Source organism: Triticum aestivum, chromosome 6B, assembly GCF_018294505.1.
Source record: "Triticum aestivum cultivar Chinese Spring chromosome 6B, IWGSC CS RefSeq v2.1, whole genome shotgun sequence".
In the NCBI taxonomy this organism is placed as follows: domain Eukaryota; kingdom Viridiplantae; phylum Streptophyta; class Magnoliopsida; order Poales; family Poaceae; genus Triticum; species Triticum aestivum.
Genome location: NC_057810.1, coordinates 725,782,891 through 725,794,929, shown reverse-complemented (window position 1 = coordinate 725,794,929; position 12,039 = coordinate 725,782,891).

The window sequence follows — 12,039 nt, the reverse complement described above, 5'->3', positions numbered from 1 at the left end:
AAAAAATACAAAAACTTGGAAACCTAGTTTTGTTTGTGGAAGAGATCATGTGTGCCAAAACTGAGGTGATTTGGAGGTGGTCGAAAAAATGCCCGCATTCCCGGAGGGACCATTTGGTCTAACTTAAGCCATTTTTTGAAAAAACGTGAATTTTTCCACCACCTCCAAATCACCCAAATTTTCTTGTACATGGTCACCCACATGTGCAAAACATGTGTATGCAAGAAAATTTTGAAAAAAATTATTTTACAATGCCCCCTTGAGGCATAGACCGATGTTTTCAGCAGTCAGTCTAGAGGGCATTATAAATTCAAAAAAAAATATAAAAAATACAAAAACTTGGAAACCTAGTTTAGTTTGTGGAAGAGATCATGTGTGCCAAAACTGAGGTGATTTGGAGGTGGTTGGAAAAATGCACATTTCTGATATTTTCACAGGTTACAAAATATATTATTGGACAGAATATAGACAGCACCACACAGCAACAGCACATTCATCCAATACAATATAAGATAGCTCTCCGAATACAATTCATCATATTAGTCTCCGAATTCAAAAGACCGAACAAAGATAGAACATTACAAGCCTCGAGACCGCGAGTAGCGAGTTTGTGTTCATATTACAAGTCGATATCGATCATCTAAACTACCATCACATAGAAGAGAGTTGCGGTCATCACGATGAGCATCATCGCGATGAAACTGGTCTTCATCCGGTTCCTCCAACGCTCCCTCCTCTCTCCCGCTAGATAGCGAGTGTATCTAGATTCCGCCTCCGCCCTAGTGGTGTACCCTTTGTAACTGTTACCGCTGAAATGGTGAACCTGTCTCCGACACTCCTCCCAGTCGTCGTAGACTCCGGGAACCTTACCCTTGTACACGACATACGACGTCATCTCTATGCACAAGCCAAACAACAGACAATACATAAGCAATAAATAAGTATGCAACAAAAGGATCGGAAGAGAAAAGCAAGACATTAATAGCACAATTCATGGTCCTAGTAATAAATAGCATCGATTACATCTAAGTTTAACGACTGTCCAAACCAAAGAGACATACAATTCATTAAAGTTTAATTACAACATGAGCCAATCAATGTTTCAGAACTACACATAGCATCACTACTTTCGACTCGACTCATGGGACCGGAGCGTGGATGAAGCCGCCGTCTGTCCTGATGGTCATGAAATCGCGGGCGTTGTCAGCCTGCATTTGTAGCGTTGTGTCTATCTCACTGCACAGAACACGGAATGTTAGAAGAAATAAAGAACGATCGATGGATGCATTTTTTGCTGTTTTGGCTGATGTTGTTTTGGTGCTGTTTTCGTGGCATTTAGGATGGCTGCAGTGACTTTTTGGTGCCATTTTTGATCTCTTAATATGGTTGCAGTGAGAGCAAAATATGGCTGTTATTTTATTTTTGTTTCAGAAACAGGACAAACCAAAGGGCCCACGTCTCCCCTCCAGATTTTTCGAGGGCCAAAGGGCAGGACGTTTGAGTTTTCGAGGCAACTCCCCATGCCTCCCTTCCACTGGCAACTCCCCACGACTCCCCTCCACTGGCAACTCCCCACGACGCAGGGAACTCCCCTCCTATTCCATTGCCGCTCAATCTGCCTCCCTCTGCCTCCCTCATTCCATTGCCGCTCCATCTTCCTCCCTCTGCCTCCACCGTCAAGCAACTCCCCTCTGCCTCCACCATCGCTGGCCAGGAGGGCAATGGCGGAGGAATCGTGGAGCAACTCCCCTCCGTCTGCCAAGAGAATGGCGGAGGCATCATGGAGCAACTCCCCTCCGTCTGCCAAGCATCACCAAGGTGAGGCGTCTGGCAAGGAGCCGCTGGTGGTCGACGACAACGTTCTGGTCCTCGGGCAGAAGCAGGACTACACCGTGCCGCTCATGGTTGATATCCATCTGAAGAAGGAGAAGCTGGATGTCGTATGCACCAGCAATCCAGACGAAGCCGACAAGAGGATCTGCGAGATCAGGAGGAGGCTCGGCGGCATGCTTTCTCGGTCGATCGCCGTTGATGTCGAGTATACGAGGGAAGATGAACCTCCACAAAAGGCTGCAGTTCTACAGTTATGCGTGGAGGATCTCGTCCTGGCATACCACATCACCGCGGCAACCAAATGGTAAAAACATCCAGTTCTAAAGTTTCTGAAGTTCTGACGTTTCTGTCTAATTAGTAGTTTCTGAAGTTTCTGAAGTAGACGCAATAGTTCTGTAGTTCTGAAGTAGATGCAATACTAGTTCTGAAGTTCTAAAGTTTCTGTTTAATTAGTAGTTTCTGTAGTTTCTGAAGTTTCTGAAGTAGATGCAATAGTTCTGAAGTTCTGAAGTAGATGCAATACTAGTTCTGAAGTTCTGAAGTTTATGTCTAATTAGTAGTTTCTGAAGTTTCTCAAGTAGATGCAATAGTTCTGAAGTTTCTGAAGTTTCTCAAGTAGATGCAATAGTTCTGAAGTTCTGAAGTAGATGCAATACTAGTTCTGAAGTTCTGGAGTAGATGCAATACTAGTTCTGAATTTTATGTCTAATTAGTAGTTTCTGAAGTTTTTGAAGTAGATGAATTTGATGCACCAGATTAATTTGATGCAGGCCCAAGGAACTCCGCCTGCTCCTGCAGGAGAAGAAGCTGTACACCTTTGTTGGCTTCTCCATTGGAGGTGACAAGGAGAAGCTGAAATTGTCTGGTTTGGAGATCAACCCCGACAAGTACGTCGACATGCAGCGCAAATGGAGAGTTCCAAAAAATGGAAAGAAGTGGCAGGCTTTGGCTGAGTTTGCAGCCAGCCTCATCCACCCATTATACAAGGAAATTAAGAAGAAGATTAACAAGGAATTCGACCACAAACTATAGGGGGACAACCCACTGCCAAACAACCTCATCGAGTACGCAGAGAAAGATGCGTACGTCACCTACGAGGCATGGAAGAAAATTGAAATCATCAAAGAAGGTTTGGAGTACTGGCAAGAGGCGGAGGCTCATTGGGATGACCCCTACTACTGGGGATATTGAGTTGTTTGTGGTATTATGTGTCTCAGTTTGCAGTTATGTGGTTGAACAAGTTTGCTTTTGTAATGCTGAACAAGTTAGCTTTTGTTATGTTGAAAAAGTTTGCTTTTGTAATGATGAACAAGTTTGCTTTTGTTATGTAGTTATGTGATTGTTATGATGGTGGTGCAGAACACTTATGGTTGTGATGTGATGCAAAATCCTTCAACTTTTGGTGATCATTTAGTTCAAGATTTGGTCAGATCGTACAGAATGTTGTCTAGAAGTTTTTGTGATCATTTAGTAGTTTTTTATACAGAAGCCTTTCACTATAACTGAAAAAGCTGAAGTTCTCAGCATGAAGAATCACACAACACAGCACCTACATTATGATGATACACTATCAACTGTAGACCTGAATGCATCCAATTCGTCCTTTCCCAAGCACTAATGGTAACTTAAAGTATAACAACTAAAAACGCAGATCTACTGTATGTGTCCAATAGTGCAATCATAACAGAACTTTGAAAAGTCCTATATTATACAGTAGCAAGCATCACAAGTTTCAGATAGTTTTCTAGCAAGAATTTTCCAGAAAAGTGGATTGGTGGCACAAAATTGCTACACTCAGTCGATCTACCTAGCATTATCAGCATGGATACCATTGAGACGTCAACAGAAACTGGGGTACCTGCGCTGTCCTACGGTGGTTGAGGAGATGGATCCGGCCGATCCCGTTGGGGGGGCGCGGGTGCGGTGGGGGTGGAGTCGCCAACGGCGTGCAGGGGTGGCGGACAGAGGGGGACGAGTGGGGGATCTGGCGATGGAGGGAGGGAGGCCACAGCGCGAGGGGAATAGGTGGAGTGGGGGGAGGGTTCTAATGGCCTACTTCGGATGGGCCTAATTCGGATGGGCCTACTTCGGATGGGCCGTCTCGTTGTCTGCGCCTGAGGCATGCATGCATGGGAATGGCGGCGACGTGGGTTTGCATGCGCGGGTGGCGGACGTGAACTTTATCTATCCGAAATATGTTATGATTTCTACCCGAAAACAAGCTCGTGTGCGACGCTCTCCCGTGCGACGCACGCCTCTCGCGTGATACGCGATTCCGATGCGACTGTGTGCCAAGTTCTATAGATGGAAACTTCTTTAGACACAATGCCATCTCAAAAACAACTCAGAAACAACTGTATGATTGATCATAAAACACATGCATTGTTGTTCAAAGAACTGTATCATGAATAAATTGTACCATAATTGCGAACATAGTGTGAAACAGAAAACAAAAGGTTTGTTTGCAACTAAATAATCCTGGTTTGAAGCTTAAACTGGTTGAAAAACAATTGAGCCTACTCCATATTGTCTTCTGCACTGCCAAAATCCAGTGACCTCTTGCGTTGCGTCGTTGGAGATTGCGTCGGGCTTGGCGACGACCCATGTGCTTCAATATTTTTCTCTTTAACATCAATGTAACCATACAACTTAAGTTGTTCATGGTCTTTCTCTGCCAACTCTCTAGCAAGACCCTCCATTTCTTGGATTCTCACTTCCTGTAGAAAACCATAGGAATTGTATTAGGAAGAACTCAAAAAAGACGTTGCCATAAACTAGATGCATGCAACATGTAAAATTTGAACCTCGGAATCAATGTCATCCTCGGGAAAACAACCCGTAGTTCTATTGTACACAATGTACAGGTGACATGTCTTGCTGCCATTCAGATCAAAAAACATTTTTTGTACATCATCTGGTCCTGCAATCAAGAACATTCCTTCTGGCAGCTTGCACGCAGACCCGGGTAAGAAGTAGTACAGTTCTGCTCCCAGTTTGCAACCAAAACTATCTCTCATTTCACTCATAATGAGATCGTAGGTCACTTTGGCGGGTTCAAAAATTCTGACTTCTGCCGGGTGTTCATCAAAGTATGCTCTCGGGACATGTGACATCTCATCATCCCTACTAACAAAAAATTCCATGACCAGCACCTAGTATCTCACATCAGAGTTAATACATTCAATGAGTAAAGGGCCAAACATAACTTTTATGTGCATAGCAACATTGCGGCGTTGTTACCTGCTTTTGTGGAATGTATCCTTCATGTGGAGTGACTTGGGATTGTGCCATCCCAAACCTTCTCACCTTATTATGTTGAATGTATCCTTCATGTGGTGTGACTAGGGACTCTGCCATCATAGGTTTCTTATCCTGCGTATGAAATGTCGATAGTGGGTTTACACACAAGTTTTGAAAGGTCATACCATATCTTGGGTATGCATCGTTGCGAGGTACTTACAAGGGGACAATTGACGATATGTTGTTGGGGTGGACTGATGTGGCATTGAACGGGTGACTCTATCGCAATATCTCGAGTGAATGGCGACTGTGCCATCTCATGATGCTTAGCCTACATACAATCGCCGACATAAGGTTGCCACAAATTGAAGATGTTTGTATCATAGAATACGTAGGTCCTTAATATATAGAATCGGTGCGAGATACTTACAGGGGGAGAATAATTGAAGACATGTTGTCGGGGTGGCCGTGAGATCGCACGGTCTTCTAACATATGTCCTTCCAAGCGGACCTTCTCCAGCATGGCCTTATAATCCATGTCCGACCGCTCCTGTAGCAGCTTACTGTCCATATCCGCACGTGCCTGCAACACATAGGCATCCATCTTGACTCGCTCTGTCTGTATAATATTGTCCACAAGCTTCCGGTCCTTCTGCAACGTTTGATGCATTTCCTTGTAGCCTAAGAAAAACTTTTTTTCCATGTACTCACAGTCCCTCTTATACTTTTCTTCAATCTCAAGACGCATCTTCGCCATCTTAAGGGAAAACTCCTGACGCTCCTCCTTTATCATCCTGTCCACGTATGAATGTTCTTTTTTCAGTTTCTTATCTACCTCAGCGCGATCCTTTTGCACCTTCAAGTCGATCTCCCGACGCGCTTCATGCAAAGACTTGTCGTACTCCGCACGGTTGTTATACGCCTCTGAGACCATGGTCCCTACAGCAACACATATACCCATAGTATGAAAACTGTATCCACACCCTCATCCACCTAATTCGAAACAATACGACCGTGAAAAAATATTCATAATTAGTTCGTACGATCAACTAGTACAAACTATCAATCAAAAAGCTCTTGCATGACATCCTGTACTCGAATCACACCAGAACTACTCAACTATGGCAAAAGCTGGATTTTCTAATCTCTTCGGAAATTACTTGTTGGTCGAATCAATGGAAAAAATAATCAGCACTGCAATCGAAGATGAGAGAAGCCGTGGAAGAGACCTTTTTAATCCGGCGTCGGCGTGGTCGCTTGAGAAGCGATGGCGCGATCCCGGCGATGGCTATGTGAGGAGAAACAAGGTAGATGGGGGTGGTTAGGATAGGGTAGATATTCGGTAGAATGGGAAGGTATATATCCGTGATTGTAGGGTTAATTAGTTATTTTGAAGTAATGCGCTTCGATGCAAGTTTTTTTAAGAGCGCGATCTTTTTGGGGCTTCCAAAACATGTGCACTGACCGCGGGTCGAACCACATATCACACAAGCCCGAGCCATCGCCGTGCCCGTGCCAACCCGCCGCCCACCATTCTAACTTATTGTTCTCTAAAAAAGGAAGAGCAATAAATTCAGTCCAAAAATTTCCAGATATAATTGTCAACCCATTTTCGTTGGTAATTACGAGATATGTTTGGCGCAATTAGTGGCTAACTGGGTTTTTTTGAGGAATAGTAGCAACTTGGTTTGATACATGCCAAACGTTACGTTCAGATTAGTTGCATTATTTCTTTCATTTTTTACCAAAAAAATCTATACAAAGTGTTAATTGGACAATGTGAACAATGTGGCACGAAGGTTGTCGGCCCAGCCAGTGGATGGAACGGATGGTACATGTACACGCAAGTACGATCTCTGACACGCGCATTTCATCTGGTTCAGTGGATGCATGCATGCTCTATGTGGCACGAAGTTTGTCGGCCGAGCCAGTCGACGGACCAGATCGATGCTACAGGAGGGACTCCATTGTAGACCAACGCTCCATCAATGTACGGTGTGTGTGCTACGTCCACCGTAAGACAAACATAGTTCCGTCAACCCTAAAACCCTTAAACACTAAACCCTGATAACCATAAACCCCCCTCCCACTAAACCATAAAAACATTCAAATTTTTGCCCCACATGGAAACCATTATGCATGCATTCTCTATGTGGTCATGGGATGCCATGAAAGATTTTTGGGATTATACACACAAGTACGATCTCTGACACGCGCATTTTCGGCATAGCATGTCAACACCCCGAAAGCACTAGCTGGGTTCCTCACCTGTATGAAACCAACCAAACATCAATCCGGTCTAGTGGATGGATGCATGCTCTATGTGGCACGAAGTTTGTTGGCCGAGCCAGTCAACGGACCGGATCGATGGTACCGGAGGGAATCCATTGTAGAGCAACGCTCCATCGATGTCCGGTGTGTGTGCTACGTCCACCGTAAGACAAACATAGTTCCGTCAACCCTAAAACCCTTAAACCCTGATAACCCTAAACCCCCCCTCCCACTAAGCCGTAAAAACATTCAAATTTTTGCCCCACATGGAAACCATTATGCATGCATTCTCTATGTGGTCTCATGGGATGCCATGAAAGATTTTCGGGATTATACACGCAAGTACGATCTCTGACACGCGCATTTCCGGCCTAGCATGTCAACACCCCGAAAGCACTACCTGGGTTCCTCACCTGTATGAAACCAACCAAACATCGATCCGGTCCAGTGGATGGATGCATGCTTTATGTGGCACGAAGTTTGTCGGCCGAGCCAGTCAACGGACCGGATCGATGGTACCGGAGGGAATCCATTGTAGACCAACGCTCCATCAATGTCCGGTGTGTGTGCTACGTCCACCGTAAGACAAACATAGTTCCGTCAACCCTAAAACCCTTAAACCCTAAACCCTGATAACCCTAAACCCCTCCCCCCCACTAAACCGTATAAACATTCAAAATTTTGCCCAACATGGAAACCATTATGCATTCATTCTCTATGTGGTCATGGGATGCCATTAAGAAAGTTTGGGATCATTACTACATATACATGCAAGTACGTTCTCTGACACACGCATTTCCGGGATTGCATGTAAACACTCAACCCTAAACCCTGATAACCCTAACCCCTGATAACCCTAAACCCAAGTAGTTGCATTTATAGATGAAGTGGCTTGGTTTAATGATATTTGATACTTGTTACAGGTGTAATTCTTATTGGAATCAGAAAAATGGCTTCATTGTACTCCTCCATGTTTCGCACAAGGGGGGTTTGTTCTATCTACTGGAATGAAGAAACAATTATTCTTTCTGACAGCGGCAATACTGCTTCTCCAACATTGTTAGACCCTGATAACTTTCAGAAGGAAATTGGTAAAGGAGCTATGGGGTGTCTCACTGCTCATATTGATGAGAGATGTGGCTGTGATCATCTAAATAAAATACTGTGGAAAATTGGGTAGATGAGATGTTTTGATTTTTCGGTATCCAGTGGATATGTAATGTCAGCCCATAATTATTAAGGGAGCGATCACTTCCTTTGCAAAATGGAAATCTGTATAGAATTTGCAAATGGATCATCTATGAACATGTGTGCAAACTAATCATCTATGAACATGTGTGCAAATTAATTCATGGACATAAACTATAATGAATCAGGACCTGCAGAATTTAGTCACTATCCTGGGGAAGCCAATGGAGAATCCTGTCATATATCCATTGTTTAACCCACTTTTTTCATTAATGTATCCCTGCCATGAACATTTTCTTGTATTTGGGTTCATTACCCCACTTCTTTCATTAATGTATCCCTTATGAAACTTATGCTCATCTAGTTAACAAGACTAACCCCAATGCCATGAAAAAAACCCAGAGTATATGCTGGAATCAGAATGTGAATCAGATTTAAAATCCACATCCAACATGAAGATCTATGCTAGATCCCTACAATCCTACATACGTACAACTAGAACGCCCAAGTGAAATTGATGCTCATCTAGTTAACAAGAAAAACCCCAATGTCATGAAAAAAACTGAGCAAAAAACAGAGTACTACCTCAGATAGCTCGTCGATGGCATCCTCGTCGAAGTCGCTGCCCTTCCTGCTATCTAGGTCGAACTCCTTTATGGCGTTCTCCTCCATGAGCTCTTCGATTTTGTCATACACCTTGCGCTTACGCCTTCTCATCTCCTCCTCCTCCAGATCTTCCCCGACCTTGTGCTCGCCGACGGGTGCCTCGACGGCTGCGATGGCAGCGGGAGCAGGCACAACGGTCGCTGCACCGCCAGCTTCCGCCGCTACGGCGGACTCAGCCGCTCCACCCACGGCTGCAGCCATGGCAGCAGACTGCTCTGCTCCGATGGTTGCCTCCGGCTCATCCGCCGCATCTTCACGCCCGCGCTTCATCGTCGGTCGAAGACAGGAGGAGGGAGGCGTAGGAAGGGAGGAGGGTGGTGACGAAGGAGGAGAGGGTGGTGAGGTGGTGAGGAAGGAAGAGAGGGTGGTATGGTTCGGGAGAGGATGAGGGTTTTCTACCCGATTTGGGGAAGAAAGGCACTGCTCCTGCCTCTTGGAGTTACCGAGAAGCCGCGGGTGCCGATTTGACTTGACACACCCACCCGGCCGTCCCGATTCCACGTGGGGACGTGGCGGTCGTGCACGCGGTCGTGCACCTCCTACGGTTTGCCATCAATTGCTATCGGTCTCACAAGTGGGTCCCCTTGTCATCCACACAACCGAGCCACCACATGTACCACATTTTTCTTTCTCCCTGTCTCGACCACTCCACATCTTTCTTTCTCCCCTTCTCGACCAGCGCCGCCGCCTCTGCCGACGACCCCTCTCTTCGCTGCCGGTGCGCGGCCGCCGCCAACTACGGCAAGTACGTCAGATCTCCACTCTTCTTCCCTTCCTCAAACGCGTCTCCCTACGGACTGAAACTTAGTTTTTGGATTGGATCTTGATTTGGTTTATATGGTTTGAGACCAAATCAATCAATTAGTTTGAGCCGCCACTACCACCTAGTACTGCTTCAAATCCAAGAGCCGCAGTTGCCGGCCGGGGCTCGTCGGCTCTCTCGAGCTTTGACGCCATGTCTGATCTAGATTCATGACGTGCCCTCGCATATGGCTTTGTCCACGGTTTGAACCTTTGGAAGTTGAAAACGGTTTGGACTGGGTTGGATGACGCGCATGTATAGTTCGGTTTGGTCTAGATTCTAAATGAAAATATCTGGATTGGTTTGGTTTTGATGTGTGCCGTGGATTGGACTGGTTTAAGTTTCGATGCCCAACTATTCCCAGGTTTAGATGAACCGGGCATTGCCATTGTCATTGCCATTGCTTTATTACATAGATGATAGAAAATAGATTGATTGGCCATTGCCAGTATAGGTTATCACTATGATTTATTATATGTATGATCTTTGTATTGTACTATGTACAATTCAACTTAGAGTTCAACATGTTCTGTGTAGAATGGAGGAAGCACAATGTGGACGCTGCAACTCACGGTGCCGGACCAGCCTTTCTACTGCCACGTTGTTCGGCATCTACTTCCAGCCTTCTTTTGTTGTTGCAGTGGTAATAATTTATATGAACCTTCTGACAGTACATTCTTTTTGTTTTTTTTGCTATTTGCACTAATGTATTGTGTCTGCTATTTGTTTTTATCTTACACAGATCGTACCATGCAATGTGAGATTGGCATTCAATGAGCTCGTCGCAGACACAGTGACCTTTGACGCTCTTGGGGGCCCATACACTATGCAGGTCGAGAAGGGGCGAAAGATAACCCAGATAGGAGGAGATGATTGGGATCGTTTCATCGCCCGCATGCGTCTTACTGGGGGTGAATTGATCAGCTTCTCCTTCAGAAGAGATAGGCCCAGGATTTCTGTTATCTATCTAAATTTCATTCCGGATAGTGAGGATGAAGTTCACGAGGACGAAGATGGTGCTGATTCAGATGATGATGAGAACCCACTTGTTGAATACCTGTATGCCCAAGGACTCAGCCTGGGCGACGAGGAAATCGGCAACCTCTGGGACATGCTTCCGCTACGTGAAGACTACCTAGGGAAGCCATTCGTGACCCGCCTCACAAGGACGAATGTTAAACGACATATCATGGTATGTTACTTAGTGTGGTAATTACATGATATGCATGCTTAGTTAGTGTAGTACTTCATATGATATGCATGTTGTAGTACTGTGATGAGAGGCCAAGTTTAGAATTCATTTAGTGAAGAATTTTATGACATGCATGTAGTGTAGTAATATGCGATGATATGCTTAGTGTAGGAAGTAATCTAATGATATGCCTAATTACTGTAGTAATTTGATGCTTGGCGTATAGTGTAGTCATGTGATGATATATATGCTCAGTGTTGAATCCAATGATATATGTGTCTTGAAGTGTATGCTTTGTTGATAATTGCACGTGACATGATCATATATCATGTCAACTGTTTTCAGAAATTACCTAAGAGGTTACTTGATAGCTGTGGCATCGACCCGGGCGAAGAAGGCATGGCTGCTGGACTACGCCTTACCAGAACGGCTCCATCACCAGCTGTGCCTATGTAGTGGACACGAACGGTCGGACTGTCTTGAGCATGGCAGGGTGGAAGAAGTTCCTTCGTGCCAAGAATCTTCGGGTAGGACAGGCCATCCTACTCACCGTTGCGAACACCCGTCGCCATGACTTGAGGATGATGATCACCATCCACCTCATTTAGAACTGGGGTGGGCCATGTATCAATGTGAAATGAACTTGTTATGTCAGCTCTTGTTTGCGAGTACTTGTCGTGTATTACCGTACCTATATCTACTCATATCTAGGTACTATTGCTTGTGATGGATTGCAACTATTATTAACTGGTACCTAATGCTCTACTAGCTATGATTATTCCACAATGTGATGTTTTATATGCTGTAGTGTGACATGGTAACTGTTATATATGGTAGAGGCTGGTCT